We start from the raw sequence: 14908 nt of genomic DNA, 5'->3' as shown, positions 1-14908 counted from the left end.
TTGATGAAGTTAAGAATGTAGATTCACACACAGTGTTGTATCCTTAGTTTTCATGAAGGTAAGAACATAGTTTCTCATATAGTGTTATATAGTTAGATTTCATGAAATTAAGCACATAGTTTCACAAACAGTGTAGTATCGTTAGTTTCGAAGAAGATAAGCAAGTAGTTTCACACAGAGTGTTGTATCATTAGTTTTCATGTTGTTAAGCACATAGTTTCACACACATTGTTTTATCCTTAGTTTAGAAGAAGAAAAGCACCTAGTTTCTAATACACTCTTACATGGTACATTCTCATGAAGTTAAGCACATAGTTTCACACACAGTGTTGTATCGATAGTTTTGAAGAAGTTAACCATGTAGTTTCTCATAGAGTGTTATATGGTAAGTTCTCATGTATTTAATCACATAGTTTCAAACGGTGTTTTATCATTAGTTTTGAAGATGTTAAGCATGTAGTTTCACACACCGCGTTGTATCACGAGTTTTGAAGAAGATAAGTACGAAGTTTCTCATAGAGTGTTATATGTTAAGTTCTCTTGTAGTTATGCACATAGTTTCACACACAGTGTTGTTACATTGTTTTTGAAGAGGTTAAGCATGTAGTTTCACACACAGTTTTGTATGGTTAGTTTTGAAGAAGTTAAGCACGTAGTTTCTAATACTGTGTTATATGCTAAGTTCTCATGTAGTTAAAAACATATTTTCACACACAGTGTTGTATCCTTAGTTTCGAAGAAGAAAAGCACCTAGTGTCTAATACACTGTTATATGGTACGTTCTCATGAAGTTAAGCACTTAGTTTCACACACAGTGTTGTATCGTTAGTTTGAGGAAGTTAAGCATGTAGTTTCACACACAGTGTTGTATCGGTAGTTTTGAATAAGTTAAGCATGTAGTTTCTAATACAGTGTTATATGGTAAGTTCTCATGTAGTTAATTTCACACACAGTGTTGTATCATTAGTTTTGAAGAAGTTAAGCTCGTAGTTTCTAATACAGTGTTGTACCGTATGTTCTCATGTAGTTAAGCACATAGATTCACACACGGTGTTGTATCGTTAGTTTTGAAGAAGTGAAGCATGCAGTTTAACACACAGTGTTCTATAGTTAGTTTTGAAGAAGTTAAGCATGTAGTTTCACACAGAGTGTTGTATCATTAGTTTTCATGAAGTTATGTACGTAGTTTCTCATATAGTTTAATGTAGTTAGATTTCATGAAGTTAAGCACATAGTTTCAAACACAGTGTGGTGTCGTTATTTTCGAAGTATATATGCATATAGTTTCTAATACAGTATTATATGGTAAGTTTTCATGAAGTTATGCACATAGATTCACATAGAGTGTTGTATATGTAGTTTTGAAGAAGTTAAGCAAGTAGTTTCACACACAGTTTTGTATCATTAGTTTTGAAGAAGATAAGCATGTAGTTTCAAACACAGTGTTGTATCCTTATTTAAGAAGAAGATAAGCAAGTAGTTTCTAATTCAGTGTTATGTGGTAAGTTCTCATGAAGTTAACCACATAGTTTCACACACGGTGTTGTATCGTTAGTTTTGAAGAAGTGAAGCATGTAGTTTCACACACAGTGTTGTATCGTTAGTTTTGAAGAAGTTGCACATGTAGTTTCACACACAGTGTAGTGTCATTAGTCTTGAAGTAGTTAAGCATGTAGTTTCAAACACAGTGTTGTATCGTTAGTTTTCATGATGTTAAGTACGTAGTTTCTCATATAATGTTATATAGTTAGATTTCTTGGAGTTAAGCACATAGTTTCACACTCAGTGTTTTATCGTTAGTTTCGAAGAAGATAAGCACGTAGTTTCTTTTTTTTTTTCTTTTTCTTTTTAATTTTATTTCCAGTTTAAATTTATATAAGAAACAAGGTTGCTTCACAAGTCAGTTCCAGGTCCCTCTCCATTCCCTCCATTCCTCCCGTGTCCTCCCCCCCCCCATTATCCCCTCATTTGCCCAGGGAGGGTGAGGCCCTCCATGGGGGTGTGCATAATCTGTCATTTCATATAGGGCAGGGCCTATACCCTTCTCCAAGTGTTCAGGGTGAGAGTGCACCTCACATTGTTCTATGGGAGTCCAAAGTCCGTGTGTATACTTGGGATGGGTACTGATCTGCTGCCCAAGGCTCAATAGATTACCTAGGCCTCTTCACTGACACCCAGATTCAGGGGGTCTTGATCAGTCCCATGCTGGCTTCCCAGGCTAATGCCTGGGATTCAAGAGTTAACCTTTGTCTGGTCAGCTGTTTCTGGGGGTTAAACCAGCCCAGTCTTAATCCCTTTGATCATCAGTCCTCCCTCTCTGAGTTCAGCTCAGTACTTAACCAAGGGAGTCTGCCTCTTCTTCGATCAGCCACTAAATAAAGTTTCTGTTTCCCAGACTCTCTGGCCATAGGATTGTAGGCTGGCACTCCCCAGATCTATGTCTAAAATCCATATATGAGAGAGTACATGCCATGTTTCTCTTTTTGTGACTGGGTTACCTCACTCAGGATGGTTTCTTCTAGTGTCATCCATTTGCCTGCGAATCTCATGATTCCATTGTTTTTTTCTGCTGAATAGTACTCCATTGTGTAGATGTACCACATTTTCTCTATCCACTCTTCAGGTGAGGGACATCTAGGTTGCTTCCAAGTTCTGGCAATTACAAATAAAGCTGCTATGAACATAGTGGAACAGACATCTTTGTTGTATGAATGGGCATCTTTTGGATATATGCCTATGAGTGGAGTTGCTGGGTCTTGTGGTAGGTTTGTTCCCATTTTTCTGAGGAATCTCCACAATGATTTCCAAAGTGGCTGAACCAGTTGGCACTCCCACCAGCAATGGAGGAGTGTCCCCCTTTCACCACATCCTCTCCAGCATGAATTGTCATTGGTGTTTTTGATTTTAGCCATTCTGACAGGAGTGAGATTGTATCTGAGAGTTGTTTTGATTTGCATTTCCCGGATGGCTAAGGATGTTGAGCACTTTCTCATGTGCATCTCAGCCATTTTAGACTCCTCTATTGAAAACTCTCTATTTAGTTCTGCAGCCCACTTTTTAATAGGGTCCTTTGGTGTTTTGGAGACTTGCTTCTTTAGTTCTTTGTAAATTTTGGAGATCAACCCTCTGTCAGATGTGGGATTAGTGAATATTTTTTCCCATTCTGTGGGCTGCCTTTTTGTCTTGCTGACTGTGTCCTTTGCCTTACAGAAGCTTCTCAGTTTCAGTAGGCCCCATTTATGAATTGTTGATCTCACTGCCTGTGCTACTGGTGTTATGCTCAGGAAGCTGTCTCCTGTACCAATCCGTTCAAGGGTACCACCCACTTTCTCTTCTAAGAGGTTCAGTGTGGCTGGATTTATGTTGAGGTCTTTGATCCATTTGGACTTAAGTTTTGTGCATGGTGATAGACATGGATCGATCTGCATTCTTCTACATGCCAGTCTCCAATTATGCCAGCACCATTTGTTGAAGATGCTTTCTTTATTCCATTGTATATTTTTAGCTTCTTTGTCAAAGATCAGATATTCGTACGTGTGTGGGTTAATACCCGGGTTTTCAATTCGATTCCATTGGTCTACCTGTCTATTTTTGTGCCAATACCAAGCTGTTTTCAGGACTATAGCTCTATAATAGAGCTTGAGGTCAGGGATGGTGATGCCTCCGGACATTGCCTTGTTGAACAGGGTTGTTTTGGCTATCCTGGGTCTTTTGTTTTTCCATACAAAATTGATTATTGTTCTTTCAAGGTCTGTGAAGAACTGTGCTGGGATTTTAATGGGGATTGCATTGAGTCTGTAGATTGCTTTTGGCAGAATTGCCATTTTTACTACATTGATCCTACCTATCCAAGAGCATGGGAGATCTTTCATTTTCTGAGGGCTTCTTTAATTTCTTTATTTAAAGCTTCAATGTTCTTACGATACAGGTCTTTCACTTGTTTGGTTTGCATTACCCCAAGGTATTTTATGTTGTTCGTGGCAATTGTAAAGGGTGATGTTTCTCTGATTTCTCTTTCAGCCCTTTTATCATCTGTATATAATAGGGCTACTGATTTTCTTGAGTTGATCTTGTAGCCTGCCACTTTGCTGAAGGTGTTAATCAGCTGTAAGAGTTCCCTGGTAGAGTTCTTTGGGTCATTGATGTAAACTATCATATCGTCTGCAAACAGTGAAAGTTTGACCTCTTCCTTCCCAATTTGTATCCCCTTGATCCCCCTTTGTTGTCGTATGGCAATAGCTAGAACTTCAAGTACCATGCTGAAAAGGTATGGAGAGAGTGGACAGCCTTGTTTTGTTCCTGATTTTAGAGGAATTGCGTTGAGTTTCTGTCCATTTAGTTTGATGTTGGCTGTTGGTTTACTGTATATAGCTTTTATTATGTTTAAGTATGTCCCTGTTATCCCAGATCTCTCCAAGACCTTTATCATGAAGGGGTGTTCGATTTTGTCAAAGGCTTTTTCAGCATCTAGTGAGATGATCATGTGATTTTTGTTTTTCAGCTTCTTTATATGGTGGATTACGTTGATGAATTTTCGTATGTTGAACCATCCCTGCATTCCTGGGATGAAACCTACTTGATCGTGGTGAATGATTGTTTTGATGTGTTCTTGGATCCGATTTGCCAGTATTTTATTGAGTATTTTTGCATCAATGTTCATGAGGGATATTGGTCTGAAGTTCTCTTTCTTAGTTGTATCTTTGTGTGGCTTGGGGATCAAGGTTATTGAAGCCTCATAGAAAGAGTTTGGCAAAGACCCTTCTGCTTCTATTGTGTGGAACACTTTGAGAAGAATTGGTATAAGCTGTTCTTTGAATTTCTGGTAGAATTCTGCATTGAGGCCATCTGGACCTGGGCTTTTTTTGGTTGGGAGACTTGTGATGACAGCTTCTATTTCCATAGGGGTTATAGGTCTATTTAAATTGCTTATCTGTTCTTGATTTAGTTTTGGCAATTGATAGCTGTCCAGGAAGTCATCCATTTCCTTTAAATTTTCGAATTTTGTGGAGTACACGTTTTCAAAGTATGACCTAATGACTCTCTGGATTTCCTCAGAGTCTGTTGTTATGTCCCCCTTTTCATTTCTAATTTTGTTAATTTGCGTGTTCACTCTCTGCTGTTTGGTAAGTTTGGACAAAGGTTTGTCTATCTTGTTGATTTTCTCAAAGAACCAACTCTTCGTTGCGTTGATTCTTTGTATTGTTTTCCTGGTTTCTACTTTATTGATTTCAGCCCTCAATTTGATTATTTCCTGGTGTCTACTCCTCCTGGGGGAGTGTGCTTCTTTGTGCTCTAGAGCTTTCAGCTGTGATGTTAATTCTCTGGTGTAACTGTTCTCCTGTTTCTTCATGTGAGCACTTAGCGCTATGAACTTCCCCCGTAGCACTGCTTTCAAAGTGTTCCATAGGTTTGGGTACGTTGTGTCTTCATTCTCATTGAATTCGAGGAAGTCTTTAATTTCTTTTTTTATTTCCTCTTTGACCCAGGGATGGTACAGTTGAGCATTTCATTAGGGGTTATAGGTGTGTTTAGATTGTTTATCTGTTCTTGATTTAGTTTTGGCAAGTGATATCTATCCAGGAAATTGTGCATTTCCTTTAAATTTCCAAATTTTGTGGAGTACAGATTTTCAAGGTATGCCCTGATGATTCTCTGGATTTCCTCAGAGTCTGTTGTTATGTCCCCTTTTGCATCCCTGATTTTGTTAATCAGCATGCTCTCCCTCTGTCTTTTGGATAGTTTGGACAGAGGTTTATCTATTTTGTTGATTTTCTCAAAGAACCAACTCTTTGTTTCATTGATTCTTCTCAGTGTTTTTCTGGTTTCTACTTGATTGATTTCAGCTCTCAATTTGATTATTTCCTGGCGTCTGCTCCTCCTGGGGGAGTTTGCTTCTTTTTGTTCTAGAACATTCAGCTGTGCTATTAATTCTCTAGTATGACTGTTCTCCAGTTTTTTCATGTGGGCACTTAGTTCTATAAACTGTCCTCTCAGCACTGCTTTCAAAGTGTCCCATAAGTTTGTGTATGTTGTGTCTTCATTCTCATTGAAATCGAGAAAGTCTTTAATTTCTTTTTTATTTGTTCCTTTACCCAGGGATGGTGCAATTGTGAATTGTTCAATCTCCATGAGTTTGTAGGGTTTCTGCGATTTGTGTTATTGTTGAATTCTAATGTTAATGCATGGTGGTCTGATAAGATGCAGGGGGTTATTCCAATTTTTTTGTATCTGTGGAGATTTGCTATGTTTCCTATTATGAGGTCAGTTTTAGAGAAGGTTCCATGTGGTGCCGAGAAGAAGGTATATCCCTTTGTATTTGGGTGGAATGTTCTATAGATGTCTGTTAAACCCAGTTGGGTCATAACTTCGATTAGTTCTTTTGTTTCTTTGTTAAGTTTCTGTCTGGAGGTCCTGTCTAGTGGTGAGAGCAGAGTGTTGAAGTCTTCTACTATTAGTGTGTGAGATTTTATGTGCATTTTGAGCTTTAGTAATGTTTCTTTCACGAATGTAGGTGCCTTTGTATTTGGGGTGTAGATGTTTAAAATTGAGACTTCGTCTTGATGTATTTTTCCTTTGATGAATATGAAGTGTCCTTCTTCATCTCTTTTGATTGATTTTAATTTGAAGTCTAATTTGTTAGATATTAGGATTGCTACACCCACTTGTTTCTTGGGACCGTTTGATTGGAAGATCTTTTCCCAACCCTTTACTCTGAGATAACGTCTGTCTTTGATGTTGAGATGTGTTTCTTGTATGCAACAGAAGGAAGGGTTCTGTCTTCGTATCCATTCTGCTAGTCTGTGTCTTTTTATAGGCCATTGACATTGAGGGATATTAATGACCATTGATTGGTGATCCTTGCTTGTGCTTGATTTATTGTTAGTGAAGTTATTTTGTGTAGTTTCTCCTCCCTTTTTCTTTTGGTGTTTTGTAAAGTGTGATTATATATTGCCTGTGTCTTTGTGAATGTAGTTATCTTCCTTGGCTCTAGGTTTTCCTTCTAGCATTTTTTGTAGAGCTGGATTCATGGATACGTATTGTTTAAATCTGGCTTTGTCATGGAATATTTTGTTTTCTCTATCTATGGTAATTGAGAGCTTTGCTGGATATAGTAGTCTGGGCTGGCATCCTTGTTCCCTTAGCGTTTGTAGGACATCTGTCCAGGATCTTCTGGCTTTCATCGTTTCCATTGAGAAGTCAGGTGTAATTCGGATAGGTCTGCCTTTGTATGTTACTTGGCCTTTTTCTTTAGCTGCTCTTAATATTTTCTCTTTACTCTGTAGGTTTGATGTTTTGATTATTATATGGCGAGGTGACTTCTTTTTCTGGTCGAGCCTATTTGGTGTTCTGTAAGATTCTTGTACTTTCATAGGCATATCTTTCTTTAGGTTAGGGAAGTTTTCTTCTATGATTTTGTTGAATATGTTTTCTGTACCTTTAAGTTGAATTTCTTCACCTTCTTCTATACCTATTATTCTCAGGTTTGGCTTCTTCACGGTGTCCCATATTTCCTGGATATTTTGTGTTAAGGATTTGTTGGTTTTGAGATTTTCTTTGGTTGACAACTCTATATCCTCTAATGAGTCTTCAACACCTGAGATTCTCTCTTCTATCTCTTGTATTCTATTGGTGATACTTGCATCTGTAGTTCCTGATCGTTTACCCAGCTTTTCTATTTCCAGCATCCCTTCATTCTGTGTTTTCTTTATCGCTTCTATTCCAGTTTTCAATCCTTCAACTGTTTGAGTTGTTTCCTTCATTTTTTGGTTGTTCTTTCTTGGTGTTCTTTAGATTCTTTGAAAGATTTGTTTATTTCTTGAAATTTTCCCCCATTTCATGGATTTTTTGTTTGTTTTTTCTTCTATTTCTTTAATGGATTTCCTCGTTTCTTCTTTGAGGGTCTCCATCATCTTCATGAAATAATTTTTAAGGTCTGTCTCCTCTTCTTCGTCTATGTAGTGCTTTTCGGGTCTTGCTGGTGTTGGATCCCTGGATTCTGGTGGGGTCATGTTGGTGTTTCTGTTGCTGAGTGATCTCTTATCCTGTCTTCTTCCCATCTCTTCTTTCAGTGGGTGCTGGTGGGGTCTTTCCGTCTCCACTGGTCTCCTTCCTTCCTGCAGCTGAAGCTGGGGATGCTGACACGGAATTTGGGTCTTGGTAGGCCTGATGTCTTTCCTGAAGCTGGTCTCACTGGGGTTGGGGTCTTGGAATTGTTGACTTCTTTGTGGGGTTTGGGTCTTGGAAGGGCTTATGTCTCTCCTGAAGCTGGACTCGCTGGGGTTGGGGTCTTGGAGGGGCTGATGTCTTTCCTGTGTGGGCGGGTCTTCTCGATGCCAGAGAGGCCCCGAAGATCAAGGGGGATGGGGGAAGGGCGGGCGGTCCCAGCTGGAGACCCAATCTCACCTGAAGCTGGGCTCGCTGGGGTTGGGGTCTTGGAGGGGCTGATGTCTTTCCTGTGTGGGCCGCGTTGTGTCTCTAACAGGACCAGTAAGGACAACCTCCATAAATCTTTGGCCAACGTTGACAATAATCTCTAGTCTGGTCATAGAGAAAACAGGCATAGGGGGCAGATGTTTTAGAAATGGATTTAGGTGCTATAGGGATAAGTATCTCCTTTTTGCAACCAGCTAGTGGACAATCTCTAGATCCTGCCATATGAGTGGTTCATTTGGACTGTTGAGTATAGGTTTCTTGAACCTTAAATCTCCATATATAGGGCTTGCTACTGATGGGGTTGAGCAAAGCGAGTAGAAGAAAAGGCATGACCCAATAGGGTCCTTGAGTCTTGGAAGATGTGTAATGTCTCATTCTTCTGAGACCAGAGGCAGGCTGGTCAACCTTGGTATCTTCTGAAACTTAAGAGAACAAGGTCCTGTTGGGGTTGAAATGTAAGAAGGATTATCTTGGGCTGATATAAAAGGTTTGAGATGAGAAAAATGAATCCAATGAGGGAATCCCTTGAGCTTGGCAGCAGTTGGGGTAGTAAGGATGACCCTGAAAGGACCTGTCCATTTTGGAGAAACAGGAGGGAGACTGTGACCTGGAGGAGAGAGCAGAACTAAGTCTCCTACATTGACTGGAGGGGGGCAGGGATTAGGATGGGGCTGAGGTAGGTGATGGTGGGTGAAGTTCCAAAGAAGAGTGCAAAGGTAGTGTAACAGAGGGGTAAGGAGGTGATCTGGGAGGGGTGACTGCTGAGACATAAGGCCAGGTGGCATTATCGGCCGTCCATACATGAGCTCAAAAGGGGAAATAAGGAGGGGTTTCTTTGGAAGGGCTCTTAGTCGCAATAGGGCCAATGGTAGGATTTGATCCAATCTGTATGTAGCTCTTGGGAGAGTTTTATAAGAATATTTTTGAGAGAACGATTAGTTCGTTCAACTTTGCCTGAAGACTGGGGATGGTAGGGGATATGGAAATGCCATGGGATGTTAAGGGCCTTTGCCAATGTCTGAGAGATTTGAGAAGTAAATTCAGGGCCATTATCTGATTGAAGGGAGGATGGAACCCCAAAACGGGGGATGATCTCCCTGAAAAGGAGATCAGAAACTGTCTGTGATCTTTTATTAGTGGTGGGGAAGGCTTCTACCCATACTGAGAATGTGTCCACTATCTGAAACGTCTAACTGTGGGCATGTGGGTGAAGTCACGCTGCCAGTCTGATCCAGGGAGGGATCCCCTGGCTTGATGAGTGGGGAAGGGGAGATTTCAATGTCCAGAGGTAGGGTTAGAGGTTTGACAGATGTTACAAGAAGCAGTGATAGACTTTAGATAGGACAGGTCTTCAGAGGTAGGCTGTAAATAAGTTTTAACAAAATGAGAAAGAGCCTGACTATTAGGGTGACTGTTGAGTATTGGGAGGTGGTGATGAAGTTGTGGGTTGTAAAATGAGAGTGCCCTGAGGCTTGTAAGGGGAACTTAGGCCCCTGAGAGCCGCAGCTCTAGCTGCCTCATCAGCTCGGTTATTCCCCTTGGAAATAATGGAATTGTTTGCTTGGTGTGAGCGGCAGTGGACAATTCCTATGGCTGTGGGAAGGTGAGAAGCCTCTAGCAAGTCCATGATTTGTTTTGAATTGGTTATAGAACCTCCTTTTGTCGTTAGTAGCCCACGTTCCTTCCAGATAGCTGCATGTGACAAGAGAATGTGAAAGGCATATTTAGAATCTGTATATAGGTTTATGGACTGTCCTTTTGCTAGTTGAAAGGCACGAGTAAGAGCCACTAATTCGGGTGTGATGTTTGCTATAGAGGGATCTTGGGTGTCCCATACCTGAGGATCTACCTGAGAGGATGGTAAGGGAAGAAGTGTGTCAGACTGTGTGGTTTGTAGGAGGAGGAGAAGGGGAACAGCTGGCACACCTGAGGCCAAACGGATAGGAGGAGCAAAAGAAATGGAGGCTCCCACTTTGGCTAAAAGGTCTCTTCCCAGCAATGGGATGGGACAGGTTGGTATCACTAGGAAGGAATGAGTAAGGGGAATACCCTTAAAGATACAGTTAAGTGGTGGGGTTTGTTGGGCCTGATAGGGCTGTCCTCCTACTCCGACAATAGAGGAACAAGAAAGAGTGGTTGGTCCCCAAAAATTTGTCAAGACTGAAAAAGTGGCTCCAGTGTCCAGGAGGAAGGAGATAGGCCTCCCTGATACTATGATAACTACCCGAGGCTCCCTGTCGTAGATGGCGGTGGTCAGGCCAAGGGAGCCCGGGCCCCGTCAGTCATCAATGGCCAGGCCAAGGAGGTCAGTTGAAGGACGATCTGGGATTGATGTCCCCATGCTGTCAGGAACATGGGGGCAATCAATGCCCCAGTGTCCCTCTTGATGGCACCTTGGACATGGTCCTGGTGGTTTACGAGGGTTTGGACAGGCCCGGGCCCAGTGGCCTTCCTGACCGCATTTGAAACAAGGACGTAGGAACCTTTGTCCTTTGGGAGCCTGGGCCTTTGTTTTGGCTGGCCAAGAGGTTTTAGCCATCATAAGATATTTTTGTTTTTGGGCCTTTTCATCCCTTCCATGGTACACCTTGAATGACACATTTAGGGCTTCTGACTGTGGAGTTAGGTGGCCCTTTTCTAGACGTCTGAGTTTGGCCCTAATATCAGGGTAACTTTGGGAAAAAAAGTAGGTCATAAGGAGTTGGTTTCCATCTTGAGTCTCAGGATCCACATTGGTGTATTGTAAGAGGGCCTTTGTAAGACGGTCTAGGAATTGGGATGGGTTTTCATCCTTGTCCTGGATGACCCTTAGGATCCTTTCATAATTTACTGCTTTAAGAGCAGCCTTACGGAGACCAGCCAGGAGACAAGTTAAAAACCGCTTCCTAGCTAGGATGCCCCCTGGGGTATTGTAATCCCAGTCAGGCTCCTGGTCAGGAACCGCCATAGATCCAACTGGGTAGGTATCATCAGTTTGATGGATGTCATCTGCATAGATTGTAGCCTGTTCCCAAACTCGCCTGCGTTCCTCAGGGAGGAGATTGTTGGTAAGAATCATATAAACATCATGGAAGGTAAGGTTATAGGACTGGGTAATATACTGGAATTCTTTAATAAAGGTGGAAGGGTTGGCACTATAGGATCCCAATCTTTTGTCTATTTGGGAGAGTTCAGTTAGTGAGAAGGGGACATGAACTTTGACTAAGCCATCCACCCCGGCAACCTCTCGCAAGGGGAGAACTGGAGCTGGTTTAGGTTGGGGAGGTAAAGGGGGTGGTCCCTTAGTGGAGCAGGACCGAGTAGTGGGAGGACTAGGGGCTGTTGGTGGTGAGTTGAAGGAGGGTGCCAGTGAATACTGACTAGGGTGACTTGTCACTGAAGAGGGAGAAAGGGAAATCAGAGGGGCCAGTGTAAGAGGGGGAGCTGAGGGTTTTGTTCGACGGGGAGAAGGCTCATTGGCTGGATCAAAAGTAGTGGAGGGATCATCTTGTTCAGACTTCCTAGCCAAAAGGAGTTGAGTGGGAGAGCATGAGGTACAGAGAGAAGGCTTGGAGCGTAGCAGAGAGAAAGCCTGGACATAGAAAATCTCCTTCCATTTCTCCAATCGCTCACAGTAGTTGTAAAGGTCCCGAATAATAGTGGGATCGAGGGTGCCATTACGTGGCCATTTGGACTGATTATCTAAATGGTATTTAGGCCAAATTTTATTGCAAAAGCGAATAAGTTTAGAACCCTTTAGTTCAGGTGGCAGGTGTAGAGACTTGAGGTTTTCTAGGAGGCATCCCAAGGGGGAATGGGAGGGTACGGATGACACGGTTCCCATGGATGAGAAGGTAAAGGTCACTGCAGCCTGTAGTCAAGGGCATCCCCAGGACTCAGGGAGGACCACCGAAAGAGGACCAAGCCGCTCAGAGGGTCGTCACCCAACTCAACGGGGGTCAGGCTTAGCCCAGCTAAGCCAGAAGAGACTCGGCGCCTGGTACCAGGGCTTTTCTAGAGGCCAGAAGACGTAGACGGAAACCGAGCTCTGAGAGTCTCATCCACAGGAAAGGGTCAGGAATGGAATCGTAGAAGCCGCAAGGGCCTAGAGGAGCTGTGAAATGACAGCCAGCTCCAAGGGAGGAGGTCAGGAAGGGACGCAATGACACTGTGGGGCCTAAGGAAACTGCAGGATTGCAATTTCAAGGATGGTAGGATGGGGTACGGTGAGGAGGGTCAGCTGTAGCCTTAAGGGCCTTGGCTGGGGTACCTCCGCCTCTACAAGTATCCCTGACTTAGGGAGCTGAAACACCAAATGAAGGGGAGACTTATCCAATCGTTGATGGTGGATGGAGTGTCAAGCGATTGGTGAGTTGGAAGGCGAGTCTGCTGCAGGCCAACTGGAGATGAGAGATAGGGTCCCAGTGCGGCTCAGACCACGAAGGGGAGCATAGGCACCAGGAGAGCCTATCCCGGGTTTCGGCACCAAATGTAAGCGTTTCGTCGGGATGGGTCAGGTATTCTGGCACTCGGGAGTCACAGAATACTCAGTGTTACACAGCTCAGGTGGAAAGGTATCCTGGAGCTCGGGAGCCAAGGACCACCACAGGTTGCAGTAAGCTTGGCAGCTTACAGCCTTGCCTCAGAGAAAGGCTTCTCCGGTGTATCAGTGTATCAGCTCCGCTCCGGCAGGACGGGGTCTTCCAGCTGGGGATGTTCGCCTAGTGTAGCAGTTTTGCTCCACAGGAGGTTTCTCGGGCGAAGTTGCTACAGTTCAGCTCTGCTCCTGGAGAGCGGAGAGCAGGGAGCCTGGAGCCTGGAGCAGAGTGTAACAACTGTGCTCTGCCAAGGAAGGTTTCCCGGGCAAGTGTTACAGAGGTGCTTGCTCTGCTCTGCTCTGCTCTGCCCAGGGTCGCCTCTGCTCTGTCGCCGCCACAAAAGAAGATCTTCACCCGAAGCTCATCCAAAGGGGTTTATTGGAAGACAGCTGGACCAGCCAAGTTGAACATACACAGGGTTTATATAGGGATTGGGGAAGTTTTTCCAGAGTAGGGATTGGTCCGATTTCAGTGCTGAGCTCAGATTGGCTAGAGCTCTGCTCCGGGATTGGTTACTTTTTTACACAGGATTAGGGTCAGATTTGGCTCTGCTTTCAGGGCCAAAGTGTGTTTCTTTCTCTGGTCCTTTTTAGCCTTTTGCCTCCAATTTTAGGGCCAGGGTACATTTTCACTAACTCTGATTCCAGGGTCAAAGTGTGTTCCTTTGGCACTGGTTTTAGGGTCAGGGTACATTTCTTTGGTTCTGGTTGCAGGGCCAAAGTGTGTTTCTTTGGCTCTGCTCAGGGTGTGTTTCTTTGACTGGTCCCTTTTCCCTACAGGCACCCCCCTGGCCACGGGCAGGCCTCTTGATAACCACCTCCTCGATGATACCTTACTTCTCGAAGGCCAGGCAGAGCACCACCTCAGACACACTGTGGTCCAGGTTCCCGATGAAGAGCTTTTGAGTGGCTCTCTGGTCATCCTCCGGCATCAGGTCCTCCTGGCACTCAGCCGGGTAGCCGTAGGGGCGCCCAAGGTCGTCGTACAACCCGTAGTAGTCCAAGGCCCCAGTCCCATGGCCTTGGCGGCCACAGCATCCAGGGAGAAGGCTGCCTCGGCGTGCTGGGCACAGGGCTTCCTCAGGGGCGGGGCGGCCACAGGTGACAGTGAGCACTGCTTGTACTGGTAGCCCCAGTGCGGCGGAAAGTAGCCCAGCAGATCTGCGGGCCTGGGAGACCCTGGGGGCGGTGTGGAGGCGGCAGAGCTGCTACTGCTATTGAGCCTGCTGCTCCCGCTGGCGCCGCCATGCAGGTAGACCGGCTCCACCTTGAGCGGCCGGTCGTACAGCAGTAGCTGCCGGGCCAGGGCATGCTGCCGGGCCTCGCGCGTCCTGTGGGTGCAGGAAGTTCACGTAGGCCACGCGGCCCAGCTCCGGGGGGTGGGAAAGGCACAGGCTGATCTCTGTGAAGCGCTTGAACTGGTGGAAGAGCCAGTCCTCCAGGTGCTCGGCCGGCAGCGGGGGGGGGGACTCAGGCTAATGATGAGGAGCTTCTTGTATTCCAGAGCCGCCAAGGAGCCAGGACCCTCAGGTTCCGCCCCGGGGGGCGGCGGGGGCGGCGGGGGCGGCGGGAGTGGAGATGCAAGGGGCAACGCGCCGCCGGCCCCGGGGCCCCCCGAGGCCTTGCAGGTGCGTCCTCCACCTCCGGGCGCGCCAGGTGCTCTCCCTGTGATTCGCATCCCCGGCAACATGACCTTCGCGAGTCCCGCTGCTGCCACTGCCGAGGGCTTGTCACGCGTCTGCGCTGGAACTGGGTGCTTGGTGCCGCCTGAGGCCTCGTGTGCTGCTGGCCACCAGCCCGCCTCTGCCTCCCCTTCGCGCTACCGTGGCCCCTGTGCAGACAATGACAAGCCACGCCCGCTCGGGCTGGAGTCTAGCTCGTTCTGCCACTTCATGGCCC

The 14908-nt window shown here is 44.9% G+C and overlaps 1 pseudogene; it reads right to left on the bottom strand.

The window, feature by feature from the left end:
- Positions 1 to 9835: 9835 nt before the first annotated feature.
- On the bottom strand, positions 9836 to 14903 carry LOC121136041 (annotated as a pseudogene).
- Positions 14904 to 14908: the final 5 nt, after the last annotated feature.

Source organism: Mesocricetus auratus, unplaced genomic scaffold (genome assembly GCF_017639785.1).
Source record: "Mesocricetus auratus isolate SY011 unplaced genomic scaffold, BCM_Maur_2.0 Super-Scaffold_100047, whole genome shotgun sequence".
NCBI classification, from domain to species: Eukaryota; Metazoa; Chordata; class Mammalia; order Rodentia; family Cricetidae; genus Mesocricetus; species Mesocricetus auratus.
The sequence above is the reverse complement of the archived record's forward strand: the minus strand, read 5'-3'. Positions and strand labels throughout refer to the sequence as shown.